This window comes from Parasteatoda tepidariorum, chromosome 11, assembly GCF_982258835.1.
Source record: "Parasteatoda tepidariorum strain Cologne lab strain chromosome 11, Ptep-v5.0, whole genome shotgun sequence".
NCBI classification, from domain to species: domain Eukaryota; kingdom Metazoa; phylum Arthropoda; class Arachnida; order Araneae; family Theridiidae; genus Parasteatoda; species Parasteatoda tepidariorum.
Genome location: NC_141765.1, coordinates 39,161,000 through 39,182,173, shown reverse-complemented (window position 1 = coordinate 39,182,173; position 21,174 = coordinate 39,161,000). Strand labels below are relative to the sequence as shown.

Here is a 21,174-nt window from a genome sequence, read left to right as displayed (position 1 = left end):
CATTGCCATGAAACAGTTTCATATGCCAAATAATACAAGTCACAGCTGAAACATTAATTGAATGAATGGCGTTATTGCAGGTGAAGTTCAAAAAATCGTCAAAGAACCCTAGAAATGTGAAACTTATGGTGACCTAAGGCAAAAGTTTTGATGGTTTTCCTACGATGGACCAGCATGAATGTCATGGTAATCATATCGGTTTCCATCAAAACCCATCTCACCTCTTGATGATACCATCAAGACTGACCATCACATCAATATCGGAATTGAAACAAATTTATGTTGAATCAACAGAATCAGAACCAACGTAATTTGATGGATTTTTACAATGGATCAACAAATATAATGGCCAGTCCATCATGAATCAACATATTGTATTGGTTTTTAACTCGACAACCCATCAAAAACCATCTTAGCTCTTAATAGTACCATCAAGACTTACAGTCACCCCATTATCGAAACAACTTCATGATGGACCAACATATTGTATTGGTTTCCAATTTGAAATTCCTTCAAAAAATCTCCACTTTGTGATGATTACCATCAAAATTAAGAAACTACGCAATTATAGAATATTTTGTTGGTCTGACATAAAGAGCCAACATATTTTGACGGTTTTATCATGGTGTACTTCCAAATTTCCACAACATTCTATAAAAAACCTCTATAATTTTTGATAATCCTATGAAGGTCAACCATTTTTCAAATAACGGAGTGTCCCCAGTGGTAGTAAAATAAAATTTAAATTACAATTTTAGGCAGAAACATACGCTGTACTTGGAATAGGCTTATGCGGTCTAGCACGACGGTATTACATATTTAGAGGTATGGTTAAATTTTTAAAAAATAGTGGTGATCATAAAGATTACAAATTAAGTTTATAAGTGCAAGAAATATATAGAAAACATACATTTTACTACCACTTTAAATGTAGAAATAAAATTTTACGACAAATGCGTTTAAGTTGGCAGGAATGAAAATGTGCTGGTTTCCACATTAACAACTACTATACTTTCTTGAACCAAGTAATTTTTGTGCACAGAAAAACATAGTGAAATCAGTTGTCATAAAGCACTGAAACTTTATGGCTCTGTACTGCAATGAAATAACTTACCATGGTCAATAATAACAGGGCTGCCTCCAATTTTACAAGAATAAGGAATCAAATTTTAATTCATCTCTTTCTAATAAAAGTGAACACCTATTCTTAATAATATTCACTAGATAGGGAACAAGTAGACAGGGAAGGGAACTAGATAGGGATCCTTTTGCTCAAGAAGTATTCTGCAGTTTGTTCAGAAGTATTCTCAAACCTCATTTACAACAACACAATAAAAAATAACAAAATTTAACACAAAATAATTTATTTACGAATATTTGCACATAAATATTTATAGTTTTCTTTTCCGATTCAAATCGGCGATTTTCTTGGAAGTGAATTTGCTTCTTTGCTTCATGTTAAATTAAATATCTTGAAAATTCATTTTTATTCCATCATGTATTCCGTCATTAAGGCTGTGAAAAAAACAAAATAAAAATTAACGCTTACAAAATTACACCTTTGCATTAAACTTGCAGTTTGCTCACAAAATAAGTTATTTATAATCTGTTACTGACATACCAGTGCAAAAACACTACCCTACAATAATGAAAGGGAAACTCACAGTTTTTGTCATTTTTTCAAATTTCTCAAGAAATGTTTGGAGAATGATATTATGACTTGAGATGAGAGGTGTTTAGACCATGCAATTTCTCAAACCAATCAATAAAGTTTTAAGCTATTGAAGGTTTCAGGGACTGGCAATGAATTATGAACGAAAAAAGAGTGCTTTTGAACGCCTCATGCCAAAAAATATAGCAATAAGTTTGTAACTTGTATCAATTAATTGGTTATCATATGCAATAGCAGCACAAAATTCCGTAAACCTAGCTTAAATATTCATGGAGATATGGACGTTTCCATGAATAAAAAAAAAATTTTTTTTGCCTTAAGTTTTCTGATTCTAACTGTAGAAATATTCAATAAAATTAAACAACTTTTTGGAATAATCTTTAATTAATAACAAGAACCTCAATTTAAGATTTGAAAAAGTTGAAAAAAATTAAGCAAGACATGAGCATTTAAAGTAGTTCTTTCATACTATGCATGCACGGAAATATTTAAAAACAAATTTTTCATAATATTATTGTGAATCATATTTCGTAACTAATGAAAAAAGACTAATCTAAACATTTTGGAAATGTAAAAAGCTTCTAGCGATTCACTAATTAACTTCTGTACTTTTTTTTAAAAGAAAGTTTTAAATGATGCAGGGTTTTTCATAAATTTCATTTTGTATCATAAAACAAAATTTAATAACAAATGATCATACCCTACAACAATTGCTCTAAGAACAAAATGTGACGGTATAAGGAAAGAAAACTAGAAATAAAATATACTTTAATAGGGGATTGTCCTCCACAATGCTGGTGACATTTTTAATAAATTGATTAGTAATAGAAAATCTCATTTCTTTTTTAATATATAAACCCAAATTTTGTAAACCTAATACATAAAATCTAATTTTTTGTTAAACCAGGTATTACTTTTCTTAGTTAATCATCAGATCTTAAATTAAATAAAAAAATCACTGAATTAAATAGGTCAACAAATGCTACAGCAGGGCTCAGCACAGATAATTGTAGAAAAAGTAGTGAAGAAAGTAACTAAAATTTCTTAAAAAGTGATAATTAATTAAAAACAATGTTAATATCCAGGCAAAATCCTAATAACCTTAAAAATATACAAGTTTAAGAAAAAAAATTGGTTTAAAAATATTTATTGCTGGAGAAATCAAATATAACTTTAAATGACATTTTAATTAACTGCCATTGAAATTTTTTTAAAAAAACATTTACATAATAACTATTTTCTAATTTTTTCAGACTAAAAAAAAAAAAGAAAAAAAGTAGCATGCGTAACTTTAGCTACTACGGCTTAAAGTATTATATTAAAGCTGCAGTGAAAGTATACAACAAAAAATTTGTTGCTATCACGTAAAGTCAATACCCATTTATTGAGACGTACTTCTTATCAGGAGTCTAAAAACGATGTTTTTTTAAAATTCCAGATAGAAAACTAACAAAACGTTGAATAACTACTTTTGCATACTTTTACAATGGAAATGGCGTGAAATGAGTGTGGGAAAAAGTGATTACTTAAATAAAAAATATCATATTAAAAGTATCAAAATTGAGAAAATGTGTGAAACTGGCCGAGAAAGGACAAATAACTGCTTCAAAAAATAAGTAAACTAGGTGGATTTACAATAGAATTGTCCTGAATACAGTGCCACTCTGAGTTTATGTGTACTAATTCAGGAACACCATATTGAGATGACGTACGTCCCTGTAACCTGGAGTTGTTAGCGACTAGAGTTCTCGTTTCATATATAATACCATGGGCCGAGAAGGGAGAATCGCTGTCACGAAATGTGTTCACTAATGAAATGTGCGTCCTAAAGGAGGTAAAACTTAATATATGCACGTATACTATTTTTTTGTATAAAATATATAATTAAAAAATATATTATAGAACTAACCAATTAAGATTATGTGGAGGAATTTTGGTAGATAGAATAAATAAGCGAAGAAAGATTATTCTTGGAATTTCCCTGTTCAGTAGTCATCCTGTTTTAGTATTTAGGGGTTGGCAGAAAGTCTATTTTCAATTTCTTAGCTTTGAATCTGAAAAATCTATGAAAAATCTTTGAATCCCATGAAAAATCTACACAACATTCCAGGTATGCTTCCATATAATACACTGTAGCATATTTTATAACTAAAATATATAGCTTTGACTTTAGATGGATTGAAAAAAATTAATTTATTAAAAGTCTGGAGACCAGTGAAAAATAAATATCACTCAAAAAGTAGCAAAATATTTTGAAGTAAAGAAATTTTTTTTTTTATTCTAGGTCCACAGAAGTTTAAAAAGTGAACAAATAAGAATTCCTTAAACAATAAACTGGTGGTGTCATGGGGCATTCTTAAAAACTCTGTAGGCAATAGGTTGTGCTTCTGTGACTGCTATCATAATTCAGCTTATAGTAAAGTATAATAAAATCATATTCTTATTCATAAATACACAAATAAATTTCTTTCTCAATCAATATTCATTTAAACAAAGGGTTTACAACATTTCTGTTAATGAAAAGGTTATTTAATACTTTTCTAAATACAATCTAAACTTATATAAACAATTAATATGGGTTTGTAATGTGTTTATTTTAATTTAGAAAAATTTAAGCTACAATAAAAATATAAAAATATTTTACCGTGTTATAAGTATTCTCACTGGCTTCTAAGAAACCTAAGCAATTTGGCTAATCTGCAAAAAATAGATAAATAAATTAAATGAAAAATTATAGTAAAATATGTTTGCTTCTGATTACTCATGAATTCAACTATGGGCTATAGAAATTACCATTGCCAAAACAATTATACTCTATAAATTTCAGTTTGTCCAAAAATAAAATAAAAGAACTGTTCTCTTACAAAACACAAACATCTGACTTGTGATAACTCTGCTTTGTGATATAGTACAATAGTGATGGCAAGTTTAACTAAATCAATTCTTCAGTAGCCTGGTCAAGTGATTTACGAGAAAGAAAGGAATTCATTTTCAACTCTTGTAATTAAGCAAATATGGTCTTTTGTTTTGTTGTGGAATGAAACATTTTATCAGAATTTGGAACAATGACAAGCATCAGACAGAACCCTAAATGTCATTCATGGTATTGAACATAGCACATCATAGTTCTTTCATTAATATAAGCATAAGTAATAGCTGTCATATTCCTCGTCTGACAGTCTGCACCAATAATGTAATATAGTTGTTTTAATACGTTGATGATTAATATTTGAGGCACACGTGCTTCCACATTGATTTCCCTATTTATAAATATTAAGAATCCTTGTAAAATATTTGCACCTTTTGGGTTTGAGTTAATTTTTCAGTAAAAACAAAAACAAAGATGTTTCAAAATTTTGACTAATCATTATTAAAGGGAAAAAAATAAGCAGAGGAGGGACTGGTATAATCAAAATTCAGTTTATTCGTCTAATAGGACTATAAGGAAACAACATTTTAATCACCATCAATCATTAGTACATTGTAATCCTTTCTTTGCTCTTTTCGACTTTAATATTGATTGGCCAGAATTTTGAAATGTTGCGATTGATTACAGTTAAAAAACTTAGTTTTTATTTCTCACTTGAATTTTAATTTGTGGATCTTAACATGCATATTTTGACTAGGATTAAAAAATACACATAAAGGGCAGTCATTAAGGAATACCCTGCATATTGAGGATTGAACATTGACAGGACTTTCAGGACATTGAGGGTTAAAATGACAAGCCTAGAAAAATATTAAAGACACTAACTGTGACCTTCAGGATTTGAGATTAAGATCTACTCTATCCCAACTAGGAAGATTAATTTTTGTAAACTTCCAATTATAAATGTCAAATTAACAATCAAATGTAAAACCCTAGAAAATACCTAAAGTGTCAAATTTAGTTGGTAAGGAAATGGTGCAAAATTATAAAATAGAATTTTCAAATTTCACAGGTGGTTCAGTTATTTATGGAATTAAACAAAATTCAACATAATGAGTAAGCAGCAGGCTTTAAAAAACCCGGGTAGGTTTTATTGAGTTTTTTTGATTTTAATGGGCTTTTTAAGATATTACCTAGTTTAACACAATTTAGGATTAAATTTTAATTCAAAAGGAACAATTTTAATTAAAAAGAAAACTTTCATAAGAAAATAAATAATGAATTGAAATTAAAAAAATAGCTTTAATTTTAATATATGCTGGTATTAATAAAAGGTTCTTAAATTAATCTCTTCTTTGACTAGAAATAAAAGCATAATATTTGGGTCAAAGAAATATGCTGTTTTTTGTTTTATTTATTTGATTTTAATACTTAAGTTTAATTTTTTTGCTGTCAAAATTAAGTAAGTCTTTTACAGGCCAACCAATGACATAACTACTGTTTATTTAACAATTTACTTAATAGTTTTTTAAATTGCTCTTTAAGCTATGTATTTAGAATAAGTTTTGCTGTGATCAATAAAATAATTACTCAATTATGTTAACTTTTATTAAATAAAATTTATGAAGCAAAATAAGTTAATGGTCATTACATATTATTCAGTATTTTATCATGGTTAGAAACATAATGAATTTTTATATTTAAATTATTATAATGTAGCATTAAAATATAACTACTAACAAAATATTTTAATTCATCCATTTCTATATTTTATAAAACAAAAATATTCTTTTAAAAAGAAATAAAAAATTCTATTTTTAGTATTTTGTTATAATACTTATATTTGATTACTTTATTTGTATTTAAAAACTTATTTTTTTAAAGAGATAAAAGAAAGACAAAGTTATACCAGCCTGTACTTTTCACCTGTTCAATTCAAAACAAATAACATTAAGAAAGCTCAAACTATTGTTTAAAAAATAAGTGATTTTCCTTAATGTTGAAGCAATAAAAATTATTACATTCAGGGGTTTGTTTAGAAGAAATTTGGGTTCATTAACGGAACCTTCACAAAATGTCTTTTTATAAAAACGGACCCTTCACAAAATATTTTAACTTAAAAACGGACCCTTCACAAAATAATTTATCTTTTAATCGGATCCTTCACAAATTTGTTTATCTTCATTATTGTTTTGTTAATCGAATAAACCCTTCTCAGGAAGGGGGGGGGGGGAGAAAGACAGGCGTAAACGAAGTAAATTTTGTCTTCAGCAAATGCTTCTTCCCTTATTTGTTCGAAATGAATATTCTGCGCTCCGCAGTACCAAAATTACTAAATACCAAATATTTATATGTTGCATCGCTAATTTAGTAGCTGCAATTGCTGTTTATTTTTTAAAATTTAATTTTTTAATTATAATTTAACAGTGTAGAGCATAATCTTAATGTCTTTACAAATTAAAAACTCCTTGAAACAGTTTTTTTTTGCACAAATTCACAAAAGGGGACGCTGGTTGAAAGAATGTGACTTAAAGTTTATTTTATATTCACAAATTACGAGTAATTTTTTCACAATTTTACAAAAACGAACCTTTCACAAAATGTCTGGACAGACCCCTGACATTAATTCAAAGTTACATACATACTTATCTAAATACACTAAGTTTTGAAAGTAGGGTTATGTATATTTGTGTATTATGAACTAATATTTATCAATAAATAATAACAAGTCAAATAAAAAATAACAATTGATATAAGGGCTGATTTTGATTACGTTTATAAAAAAACTCATTTGAGCCCAGGTTTTATGGTTCTTCTTTAAAAAAAAAATCCACCCGGAATATTTTGGGTTTGTGGGTGGGTCTAAAACAAAAAATTACTAAAGTGGCATATTAATAATCTTTTGACGAAGATTGAACACTGGTGTCCCTTTTATAAGTTTTTTTTTCTGATGCTCTAATTATAAGCAAAAATATATTTAGGTATTTTTTAATTATAAAAAACACTCAAATAGTTGCTAAATTTTTTTTAGATGATCAGGAGATAATTTGCAAAATTTAAAAAAAAAAAAAAAAAAAAAAAAGTGTTATTCGATTTTTTTTTTAATTTTATAAAAATGTATCAATAATTGTTATTTAAAAATATATCAATAATTGATTTTGTAATTTCAATAATGAATAATTGTTTCTCGTAATTTAAATCTAAATAACTGAAAATAAGTGCACATTTGATGATTGTTTGGAAGCGTCAAGTTTGGAAAATTTTACTTTTAACGCAGGAAAGACAACAGTGTTTCATGTTGTATTTTGTAACCATAAATTATTAAAATGCTAAACATAATATTTTCACTTATTTCGACTTAAATTAATATAAAATAATGAGAAAAATATAAAAGTTATATTTAATAAAAATTCTGGGTCAAAAGGTTAACGACTGAAAATATTATAATGTAAAATAAGTGAAAGTAAAAGTGAATCAGTACAGGAATAAAAAGTATTAAAAATTAAGGAAACAAAAAATTCTTCTTTCATGAGCACCTGTAAATTAGGTATAGGTTGATAAGGAGTTGAGTTTCCAGTTTTGTTTGTGAGAGAGGGGAGAGATAACACCACTACCTTTATCACTTTTTAAGGTTGGTTTTTAAGGTTGGCTATTTTACATGCCAACAAAATGGAACAATTTGAGTACTTCGATTCAATTCAAGGAGAAAAATTAATTTTATTTAACGAATTTTTATTTAGAATGAAAATGAAACATAGGGCAAAAATCTATTATAAGTGTATTTTAGATAATTGTAAATACTAGAAAACGTTACTAGAAAATCATAGAATAGTGGTTAGAACGCCTCATTAATACTAGAAAACGATAATATAATTCGTTATAAAGTTCATAGAGGCAACAAACATCAAATATGCTAATGATTAATTGTGTTACACAATCTTGCTGAGAAAGGTTCTTTCTCTGAAAAAACATAAGTTTTTTTCGATCTTGGTTTTTGGACTATCAAAATATGAGGGATAGCCGCAGTCTGGTAAATATGGCCCCAATAGCTTAATCTGGACAGCAGTCGAATTTGTAAGGTATACACATTTTTACATTATTTTGAACATAATTTTAAATTGCATATTACAAAATTTGAATGAAATCTATTATTCAAGTTGATTGCTTTATTTTCTGGCATAGGGTGCTCAAAAATACTTGTTTTTGTTCGTAATTCATTGCCAGTCTCTTATAGATTTAAAACTTTTTTTAAGTATGAGAAATTCCTTGACCTAAACACCACTAAAGTATTTCTTGAGAAATAATTTTAATTGGCTTTAAACTACTTTCTTTTAATACTGCTATTCAAACTTTTTTCAATGTTTTGAATGTCTCCTACCTCATAAATTATCGGTCCAGTTTTTATTATATTTTTCCTCGTTTTATTGTTATTTTGTGTCATCTAATATGACTAATAGTTCAACTTTACTTTTGAAAGAATTTTAAATATGTAGTTTACGGGCGTTGTTTATGGAATACTCTATGTGCAAAAAAAGGTTTTTGAACATAATTATATTTTTTTTTTGTATATGATACAATTTCATAGAAATTTAAAAAATTTTTGGATAGAGCAAATTGATTTACATTCCTTCATTTTGTATGACACAAACCAAACAGCTATATTTAGCTGATTTTATAGTTAAAATGGATTTTTCTGGAAGCTAATAAATTTTCAAAAAATTTATTTGTGAAAAAGAAAACTAACTTTGAAAAAGGAAAGCTTCAGAACCAAGATTTATGAAAAAATAAATTAAAAAAAGTTCTGTTGGAAAAAAAAGTTAGTTAATAATAAAACCTCATTTAACAATGTTGTGCTTAATAATAATAAATAAAATTGCTGTGAAAATATTTTGTTAATACTAAAGACTATTGAATGATTTCTCAGTTCTGTATTGAACATGACATATGAATTTAATTTAGTTCTTTATTTCGCAAATCTGTATCAAGGCTCAAATATTAGTACATAGAAATTGTTTCAATCATAATCACATAAGATCCTGGAAAAAAATTATAATTTCAAATTATGTTTTTATGGTGCAATTACCATATTATGTTAAATTCTTATATGTGTTTCATTTTCAAACCTCATAGATACAGATGATAAATTATGTAGTTTAAAATTATTAATCATAATAATAATATTATGATCGATTTCGTTAAATTTAATTGATGTAATAACTGTACTCAATGAAAAATTAGAGGCTACAATTAAAAAAATTCCTAAAGATTTCAAATACTTCGTTAATGAGATTGTTAATAACAGCTTAGGTAAAATATTTCCAATGTTCAGAAAAATGTTCCAATAATTGACATTTTATTTAATTCTATAGTTTATTTAAAATTGCAGAAACCCTACATAAATCCATCTCATTTCGCTAGACAAGCTGTTCATGAAATGGTGGTTAGTCAAGGTAAAACCCTTTTGCTTCTTTCATTCTTAGAAAATTTACCCTCTTATAGCTAAAACTTTTATCTCACTCTTGCTGAGAAGAAAACTCCTTTTTCATACCAGATTATATAGCAACCTCTTTATCAGGTAAGAGTCAAGAGAAAATAGCTATATCATACCAAGAGAATATTAAGTCAAGCTCATTCTAGGGGGAGGGACAATGGGATACCCACTAACGCACCTGAAAGCAATTACCCTAATCTTAACAGCAGAAGTTTTGGGGAGACATACAATGCACCAACACTCAACATCAGTACTGGTAATAGCACCATTTGTAGAGGAATAAGAGAAGTATTTTAGCCGCCAGCGGATATTTTATCGTCAATTTTTTTATTTTAAATTTCTTTAACAAATTGAGAATTATGAGAATATTTGGGTAAACAGGAGATAATTGTAAAATACAGGAGTCTTCAATAAAAAACAGGAGACTTGACTGGCATGAAGTAGACTAGCAGTGAGAGAATAGTGTTAGAAATTGTTGGATGGAAGAACCTTTCCTTAAGAGTTTGTGAACCAAAAATGATTATTTTTTATTGTTTTGTTTAAAATAATTTATTTCCTTTTTTGAAATTTTTGTGAATAGAATGTACCTGAAATGCACTACAAGCTGATCAATCTTATGAGAAAATATTGTGGGAATAAAATTAAAATTATTTTTCTTAATTGCTTTTAAAAACCAATCATACGAGGTTAAATAATTTTTTAACACACAGAGCATAAACCATTTATAACTTTAGTTGAAAAATTTAGAAAAAAATTCATGTGAAAACTATAGTAAAAATATAGTATAGTATAGTTTTTAAAATGTTTTATGACTCAAAATACTCGAAGAAACTCATCAGGAATAACTTTGAAGAAACAAAAAAAAAGTTGAAATAGTATCAATCAATCTTTCTGAAATCAACTTCCTAGTATCAAATCAAACACTAGTTTGGGACTAATCTCAAATGAGTTTGTAGATTGCGGTTACCAAGTCTATGAAGTAGACACAAGACAAGTTTGAGTAACCGTTTTTTCTTTGAGTTAACACTTTCTAACAGGCACAAGTATAACTGTTATTTGGATTCACTTTCTCAGAATAAATTACTACAGGAATTCAGTTTTCAAAATTAACTGCCTTATAGAGGATAAATTCATAAAATAATAAAAGATATTTTTCTTATGTGCTTCACTGGTTTTATTTATTAACCCTTCGGAAAAGAATTGATGCAAAATACACTCTTGCATTTACATTAATTCATAAATAAAATTAATTCATCATAACACATTATATTAATAAAATTGATTCATCATAACACGTTTCATAAATGAAAAATAGTAAAATTAAAATCTACCAAAATCTAAATATGTTTAAATAACTCACTTAAAAACTCATCAACCAAATGATATCGTCTTTCGATTCAAATTTTCAGCATCACTACTTAATGAAATCATCTACATCTTCTAAAAGCTCTTTTGAGATTCCTGGCATTCCCATGAATGTTGGCATTGCTTTCTACATGACACTTCTCCTGCAATTCAATCACAATTTTCTCCGTATCAATCAAAATATCTTCACTTAAATCATATCTGGACTACATACAAAATTCATTGAACCACATTCAATATCTTCATACAAAAATACAACGGAACTTCACACCAGGTAGCTAAACACTATATTAAAAAAAAAACAAGGTTTATTTGGTAAGAAACTGATTTTTTAAAATTAAACCAGATTTTTTTTTACATTCACCAACTTAAGATGAAGTAAAATATATTAATTTATTGTTTAGTAACAATGGTATAACTAAACTATTTAAATTCTAACTAAAATAGTTCATATTATTTTACAATTATTATGAACAAAGCACTGAATAAATGAAATGTGATAGAACTAAAAAAAATTTTTTTTTTTTTTAAAACTTTTTTATTCATGTTCAACATCCTTATGTCGCACAGAGAGGCTAGCTGTGATGAAAAATAAAGTAATTTAAGTTAAATATTAAAAAATCAATTATTATAAATAATATTTGGCAAATAAGTCATTCCTTATATTTTAGATACAACTAAAAAAATAATTAACAATTTATTTACATTTAAATAAACATAAAACTATGGATAGAATAAATATAATGGAAATACTTAATTGATATTAAAACAGTAAATTATTTTATATACATCAAATGAAAAATTATAATTGAAAAGTAACACTTCATTCTTATATCAGACATTATTTTTCATTGTTTATTTGAAGCATATTCATTATCTTTCTAAGTAGTTATTCATGAGTATCTCAAAATATTCATGACATTTCTGTAATTTTTATTCTATTTGTGTTACATCTAAATTAAATCATTAAAAAATAGAACATTAATCAATCATTTACATACTTTATCATACATCCTCCCTTTAATTTTTAGATAAAACCTTCATTCAAACATGAAAATTAACTTAAATCAATTAACCTAACCTATCATAACACCACATTTTACATCTCCGTACTGACTAGTCCAACTCCGACAGCCATTATTGCCAAGCTTGGCTATGGGAAAAAATAGTTGCAGAATAACAAATCTGTTACTTGAGATCACACAATATCAGTATGTACAAAATATCAGATATACTAATTTTTAGTTTGTTTTACATTTAATGAAAATATTTAACAACTAGTCCAACTCCGACAGCCATTATTGCCAAGCTTGGCTATGGAAAAAAATAGTTGCAGAATAACAAATCTGTTACTTGAGATCACAAAATATCAGTATGTACAAAATATCAGATATACTAATGTTTGTTTTACATTTAATGAAAATATTTAACAACTTACTTTTAAACCTTCATAATTTTTCTTCTAATTACAAATTCTTGTAATTAAGTATAAAAGTATAGTGAAAACTCTCGGAAGCGACCACTCACTGTTCCACAGTAAAATGGTCATTAATGGAGGTTGGTCGTTCTTAGAGGTTACCTCCTATGACTTCAAAGTGTTATCAAAGGTCAATGATTTTTCGTAAGAGATTTTAATTTTACTAATTTCAGTGTCATTTTTTTGGTTTTGAAATGCTACTAATGCTAAACTGGATAGATAAATAAAATTTAGCGTCCATAAAAATGACCCCAATACTTATAAAATTAAGTGTTAAAAAAATTTACCAATTATTAATGATAAAACTATTTTAAATAAATAAACAATTATGTTTTTTGTTCAAGTTTGCCTTTAAATTTATTTCATATAAATTAGCCTACTTTAAAAAGTGAGAGGTTTGTTTTTTTGAGATGCTTAGTTTCTTCGAAAGAAACCTTTTTTTTAAATTTTACCTTTAACTCGAAAACTAAATGATTGATAGCATTGTCCTTAGTGCACTCAGACTGTAATATTTGGTTTTTTAAATACTTTTGAATTTACTAATTTGTTTCAATCTTTCTTACTTTGACATTTTTTCGTGTTGTTTATTTGACCTTTTCTACATATTGTGTAGAGATTTGCAAAGTCGCTGAGAGAGGTTTTGATGGTTTCTCCTAGAGGTTTTCTTAAACACATAGTTTATGGAAAACATTCCGTGACTCCCGAAAGTGGTAGTAAATAGGAGTTCACTACACTAATGTGGTTTTTTTTGGAGGTTTCACTGCATTATGCAATACTATTCATACATGTATTTATGTAAAAATTTTAATTTTAAACATTCCTGTGTTAACAACTTTTGAGAATATTACACACTATGAGTATAGTATATAATTAGAGCACTCAAGATCTTTTGATTTCAAGGTATGTTTAAGCTTCATATGACTACTGACTTGGTTATCTAATTATTGCATTGAAGAGCTATAACTAGAAAACTCAACAAACGAATTATACATAGAACCTACAGCAGGGGTAAAAATTAAGAAAATTTAGTCAAGATATTACAAATTCAAAGGCATTTTCACTTGTCCATTTACTTGTCACTATAAGATTTTTTGTTAAGAAAAAGCTAAGAAAGTAAATTTAAATGAAAAATTAGAATACAAAGAATGCGTAATGTTTGCAATTATGATGAAATATGCTATTTCGTGACAGTAATTCAGAACAGAACACAAAACTGGAAAATCAAAAGATCAAAGCAATACACCATTCCTTTAAATGAATTGCTTGGCCAAGAGATCACTGATTATTATTTTAGTGGTCTAAGACCATTGTTTATTTTGTACATGTAAGTGTTAGAACTAGACAACAGTAAAAAATAAGTCTAAACATTTACTTTTGAAAAATGGTGTTTTAGATATCTAATAACATTATAACAGCCCTGATGTATAAATCAAGTCATAGTCAAAACTATCAATAAAGTTTTGTTTGAACTAGGTATATTATGAAAATACTTTAATATTTTGTTTCAACTGTAGTCATTAATAAAAATAAACTTTAGAAAATAACATTGTGCTTTGCTTATTCAAATACCTTTTGTTAAGAAAGTCACACATTACAACATTCCCATTTACAATGGCAGCTTTCAGCTCAAATTAGTCACATGTTTTGTTGAGTTGTGGAAGTGCAACTACATGCACATTGTTTTGTTTTCCGTGCTGTCTTTGTAACATCTCACCCATTATAAGCATTAAACCTAAAAAGAAATAATAATAATAATATTTCTGAGAAATGTGATTTTTCTTAAACATTTAAAGATAATTTAACAGTTGCTAATAATATATTACTGAATTACCATGAAATAAATTTCAGAAAAATAAAATCCTAGGTACAATTTTAAAAGTACTATTTATCAAACTTCCATGGAAGGAGCACATTTTTTTCAAATTTTCACTTGCAAAAAATATCTGAAAAGATATAGAAATAAACACTATTTTATGAAAGATAGTAGTTATTTTTAATCCATACCTTATGTAGCATTTACCTAGTAACATGTATATACATGCTAATCTGGTTCATTATTAATCAATTTATTTTTTTAATTTAAAACAAATCATACTCTAGTATTTAAGTAGTTATGTTGATCTTATATCGACTTTTAAGTAACACATTTCAATAAAAATGCGATGGAATGTGGCAGATAAAAAGGTAAATAGATAAATAAATAATACAACTCAATATAATTGGATAAAAATAGTTAAAATAAAAATAACAACCATCTTCTATCCCACATACAACAAAGTGAAACAATATTCATTAATAGTTCAGATTTTATTGATTCCGATATTAATTTCAAAATAAAAATCATGATATATTTTTAGACAAAGCTTGCATAAATTTTTCAGTATAAAACAGTAAGTAGATAAATAGTTTGGCTTAGCCAAAAGAGTGAGAGTACACATTGGTTTATACCAAATACAAAGAAGATATTTCTTTCGTTACCTTAGCCAATTTAGTCTCAAAAATTCAATTAAGCTTTTTGTTGTACACAATTTAGCTTTGTGCTTTGCATAGGGCCAAATAACAAAATTTTACTTCTGGCAAGTAACCAATTGTAGCACTTTTTCAAAACGATTAAAAAAGTTGTTGATATTGATAATTTAATGCATTTCTTTTTAAGGAATTCATAAAACATGATTACCATTACAAATGTTTATTTATAAAAAAAAAATTAAAAAATAAGTGTGAAATAAAGTAATTTTCAGATTCATAATTTGATATTAAAAAAATAATAATATACACATTTGTTCATTTTTAACAAAAAAAAGTGGCAATTTACATAAAATTTTTTAATCCTTTTTTGTATTATTTAGTCCTCTTGTGGCCAGTAGCTTCCATAAATTTTGCCTATAGTACTCTGACTCTAGATACAAATACAAATGTTTATACTATTATGGTAAACATAGCTATCTTGCTTCAGCGAAGTAAATCACAATAATGAATTCATTGTGCTGCCACTATTTTCAAAAAAGGGACCATTTAAAAAGATTCTAGATACAACGGTGTTAAAAGATTAGTTCACAATATTCTCTTTCAATTTTAATATTTTATTTATAGATAGTTTACCTTAATCATGTTTACAGATGAATTTTTGAAATTTGAACTATTCATTTAGATCATCAGATGAAAGACAAAATGTTTAATTTAATTTGTCAATTATTTACTACAGTACGGAACCCGTTATCCAGAAATCAGAAAACCGGAAAACCAGAACGAAAATCGATAAATTTTCCCACCATTTTTAAAAATTTTTTTTTTTCCCTCATGAGATTTTAGAATTTTTCTTTCTTTTTTGAAAGATGTTTATCTTACCATCATTTTAGAAATAATCAATAGTGTATAACTTCATCGTTTTTTCTATTTTTTAATATTATTTCCAAATGCTTTTTTTTAAAGTTAGGTTTAACAATAAAAAAATACGGCTTTTTGTAGCGATTCAAAAAACCGGAAAAATCAGTTATCCGGAATAGCGATGGTCCTGATCGTTCTGGATAATCGGTTCCCTATTGTACTTTTCCTTAGACAGCTGTTCTAAAAGAATATTAGAATTCTTAAGAGCCCTCTCCCCTTGTCTTTTTGAAATTTAATAAAAAAAATTTCTTTTCTATTTATTGAAGGTTTCTGTTCCTAAAAAAATTTATTAATAGAGTTTAATTCAACAGTATTATACAGTACAGAACCCGTTATCCGGAAATCAGAAAACCGGAACGAAATTCAATAAATTTTCCCGCCATTTTCAAAAAGAAATTTTTTTTTTCCTCATAGGATTTTTCTTTCTTTTTTGAAAGACGTTTACCTCACCATCATTTTGGAAATAATCATTAGTGTATTACTTCATCGTTTTTTCTTCTTTTTAAGATTATTTCCAAATTTTTTTTTTTAGTTGGGTTTAACAATAAAAAAAACGGCTCTTTGTAGTGATTCAGAAAACCGGAAAAATCAATTATCCGGAATAGCCATGGTCCCGATCGTTCCGGATAATAGATTCCCTACTGTACTTTTAAAATTAATACAATAAATTTATATAATACCATAAAATTCTTTTACTTTACTAAAATAATAATTACTTTACTACTTTTATACTTTTATAATACTTTTAATAATTAATTACTGATTAAATACTTTTGTTTCATTTGAATGATGGAGAAAAATTCTTTTGGCATAACTTGTACAAAAATGAATATATTTTTTGAAAGACTAAAGTAGGCAAATGCGTAATAAGTAACTGATATAAAATTTTTCTTCTTCCGTATCCTGTATTGTAGCTGTCATAATAGAATTAGAGTAAATTAGGGCTCTCAGTCTAAAACAAAAATCCACACTTTACAGCTTATAAGAGACTGTATCTTATAGAAATAACTTGAATTTAGTACGATACATTTTGATTTATGCACTACTAATTAATAGGTATAATTCTTTGCGTAAAATTTATAAATATTTTATCAGAATCACTTGCAGTAATCACTACAAAATTATAAAAACAATAAAAAACTTCAGCCTCTTCACAACAAGAGAGTCAAATAATAATTACCTAATTACATTTAAATGTGCATAAGTTATGCTTTTTCATACTAAAGACTTGAAATTTATATTCACTTTATAGAATATACTTACAATGGTTTAAGTATTCAAAAATTAAATTTCAAGAAAAATAATAAAACATTCAATGTTTGTGTGCTTTTTTGCTTTAAACTATTGAATAAAAGATGAGATTTCCGTTTCATTATCTGTGGCTGAATAATAGCAAAGTCATGGCAACTCCCAGGCAGGGGCCGGCAAGATTTAAAAAAAACATCACAGAAAGGAACTAACTCGAAAGGTATAACTGATAGCCACTCTAGGGAAAACATCTACATGTTTTTTTTAAATTTTAAATTTGCAAGTTTAAAATCTTTTTGTCACCTTGATGATTGTAGTTGGCGGGATCACGATGCTGAAAGATCCCCTAAAAGATTCAGTATCAATCAAAATGTTAGCCATGACAATAATAAAAATTTTGATCCATCTTGTAAAAAACATTTACAGGCAACAGTTCTGTGTAAAAAAGTGAATTTTTTTTGGTACAGTAGGGAACCGATTATCCGGAACGATCGGGACCATCGCTATTCCGGATAACTGATTTTTCCGGTTTTCTGAATCGATACAAAAAGCCGTTTTATTCCAACTAAAAACAAAAATAATTGGAAATAATCTTAAAAAGAAGAAGCAACGATGAAGTAATACACTAATGATTATTTCCAAAATGATGGCAAGGTAAACATCTTTCAAAAAAGAAAGAAAAATCCTAAAATCTCATGAGGAAAAAAAATTTTTTTTTAAAAATTGCGGGAAAATTTATCGAATTTCGTTCCGGTTTTTAGGTTTTCCAATTTTCGGATAACGGGTTCTGTACTGTATTATTATTGCATGTCAAAATAAATTTTTATCAGAGTACTGTAATAATTCATCTATGTTTCAACAGCAAAAAATTATCTTGAGACCTAGCTTTCTATGATCTAAGAAAGAATATAGACCAGTAAATTATTGATTCATAAATTATTTATGAGTTAAGGAACTGGATATAATAAACTGCAATTGGAATGAATAACGTGAATAAACAAAAAATAGAGCATGCAAAAGTAGTTTTTTAACAAATTTTGGATCTTCTTTTCCAAGAAACGTTTAATAATTAACTTTGACATTTTTCAAGGCAATAATAGTTAAATTAACATTTAATTTTAAGACTATCTTAATATTACAAAAATGCAATCGAAATTTGAAAAATGCATGGAATGCAAAAAATTCAGAAAAGGTGAACAAGATAAAATGTCCCCGAGAAACGTTTTTAAGTTTATTATCATAATAAACTAATTATTATTATATAGTATTAAGGAAACTAACTGATAAAGAAAAAAAATGCGCTGAATATATTTTTAAAAAATCTTACATACTTTGGTCTACTAATGTTACGAGAAGATTCGTTTCATTTTGCATTGGAATACTAAAATGTGTAAAGATATTACCAATAATATCTATTACCAATAGTATCTATTACCAGTTGTATCTATTACCGGAAGCACCTATTTCCCTCGAATTACAGGAGGAAGTAGCTTGATGGTGGTAAATTTTAAATATTATGAGTTGCCTCAAGCAACAGGGTCATGCCAGATGATACTGAATGCAGTTAATCTTTACTTTGATGTGAGAGCATGTTTTGCTTAATCTAATAAAGTCATTCAGAAGAGCAATAAATAGTAAATAATAAAAAAACATTGTAATAATTTTAGTTTTATTATTTGTGTCGATATTTGTCTTAAAGTTTAGTGCAGGATTTTGTAGTATTTTTCAGCATTAATTAATTGCTACTGATCCCCCTCCAGATGCAGAACAGGTATTCACCTAGTTAATTAATGAAATAACAATAAATAAATGATAATTAACGTCAATATTTTTACAATAGCATTTCATTATTAGTAAATGAAAATAGCATTTTAAATTATGTTTTTATTATAGTACTTCCTTTTTTAAAGGTGAGATGTCATATGACACCTGGAACATTATTTTCAACCATTTATATTTTATTCCTCTCACTGAAGCTTATTTTTCTTTAACTGTTCTTATCTTTTCAACAATTCTTCAAGAGTGCTTATTGAAGCAGTGCAAATGCACAAACCACTACAAGTTTGATTTTAAAATTTTTCAAGTTATAAAACCCTTTGGCACCTAAGGAAATATTCTCATGGCACTGGAATCAGAAATATACATGTGATTTTCTTTAAAATTACATCTACAATAGACACATGTAAAACGACGAAACAAACAAAAATTGGCTTAGCAAAAAGTTTAAAGATTTCAGAATTAATATCAATATTTAACAACACTTTTTATCTTAAACAGCGTCTACAGTTCATTCTTGCTTAAAAATTTTATTTAGAAAAGTTATTTTTCTAAACAAAACAGTGCCAATTTTAGGCACACGTTTTTAAAAACAAGTAAATATAAGAATTATCATATTTATATAAATATGAGAATTAAAATATAAAAATATAAGAATTATGGAATAAAATAAAGCTTTTTGGTCATCCTACCTAACGTACATGTCATCTCTTTCTAGACTTCAAAAGCCCCCAAAAAGTTAAATAAATGTGAAAAATACTATTTTATCGAACATTGCAGTGAATTTTTATAACCTAGTTGTGTTTATAACCATTTTTATTACTTATTAGTAATGTGTGAATTAATCTTCATAGTTTTTTGGTAGTTACCAATGACCAATTAAGAGTTAAGCGAGTACTTTGTTGTTTGTTTACATTTATCCTTATCTTTTACATTTCCGGCTGTCTATTTCTTTCAAAAAACGGACATCAAAATTAGCAAAATCTGAGTCTCTATTGATACATTAATATTGTCGGCAAGACTCTGAAGCCGCCGCTAATAATTGGGTACTTGCAGTTCAAGAAGAAGAAGACAACCAATGACCTATGACGTCATCGCCAGTTAATCTTTAAGAAATCTTTGAGAAATTCGGGTGACGGTGCCATTATACTAATCAGGCACTTAATACTCCAAAAGTGAACTTGGCACTTTAATCGCTGTATTTTTTTAAATATAAAATCAGAGCCTGACTAAGGCAGGGGCATACGGGGCAGTTGGGCAGAGGGGGTCCCCGAAGCAAATAGAAAGTTTATTTTAGGTTACCTTCCTCAATGAACTTTTTAAAATAAAATATCAGTATACAATGTAAAATCAATCTGTTTTATGCTGCCTTCTTCATTAATCTATCGCATGAACATAAAAAATCTATATTTCGTAAATCCATGATTTTCTAGTGAGGAATTCAGCTAAATTTTCGCAATTACGTTGAACAAATTTATCTAATCAAAAGCCTGTATTTTTACGTATCTCAAAATGCGATATGTTTACGAAAATACAGGCTTCTGATTGGTTTAATTGAGCCACCAGAGTTGCAAAAATTTAGCTGAATTCCGACCTAATGTCAGCAAGGATATAAATTTTTCGCAGCTAGATGACAAAGTTAACAATCTGCAATCGGCATGATGAACACAAAATTGTCAGAAAATCAGTAAAATGGACAGAACGATATTTCGTCCGACCATTGGAGGAGGGTGGGACTTTATAGGTGTTTTAGGTTCTAGTCAATTTTCTTGTTATATGTGTAAAATGAGGTGCAAATTTAAATACCTCCATAAAGCTCGGATCTTCATTACTGAAGTAGTAAAGCAGAAGGGGCCCCCAAGGAAGTTTTTGCCCCGGGCCCAAATTAG

General features: G+C 27.4%; 1 long non-coding RNA gene across 2 annotated transcripts; it reads right to left on the bottom strand.

The window, feature by feature from the left end:
* Positions 1-1,347: 1,347 nt before the first annotated feature.
* LOC107456092 (uncharacterized) lies at positions 1,348-20,305 on the bottom strand. 2 transcript variants are annotated; one of them, XR_001585667.4, is made up of 5 exons: positions 19,978-20,305; positions 14,444-14,606; positions 11,393-11,540; positions 4,317-4,369; positions 1,348-1,515 (listed from the first exon to the last, which is right to left on the bottom strand). It is a non-coding gene; the product is annotated as an uncharacterized LOC107456092 (long non-coding RNA). The 2 variants fall into 2 exon arrangements; XR_006226161.3 differs by having other exon boundaries at positions 11,393-11,682; positions 19,978-20,304.
* Positions 20,306-21,174: the final 869 nt, after the last annotated feature.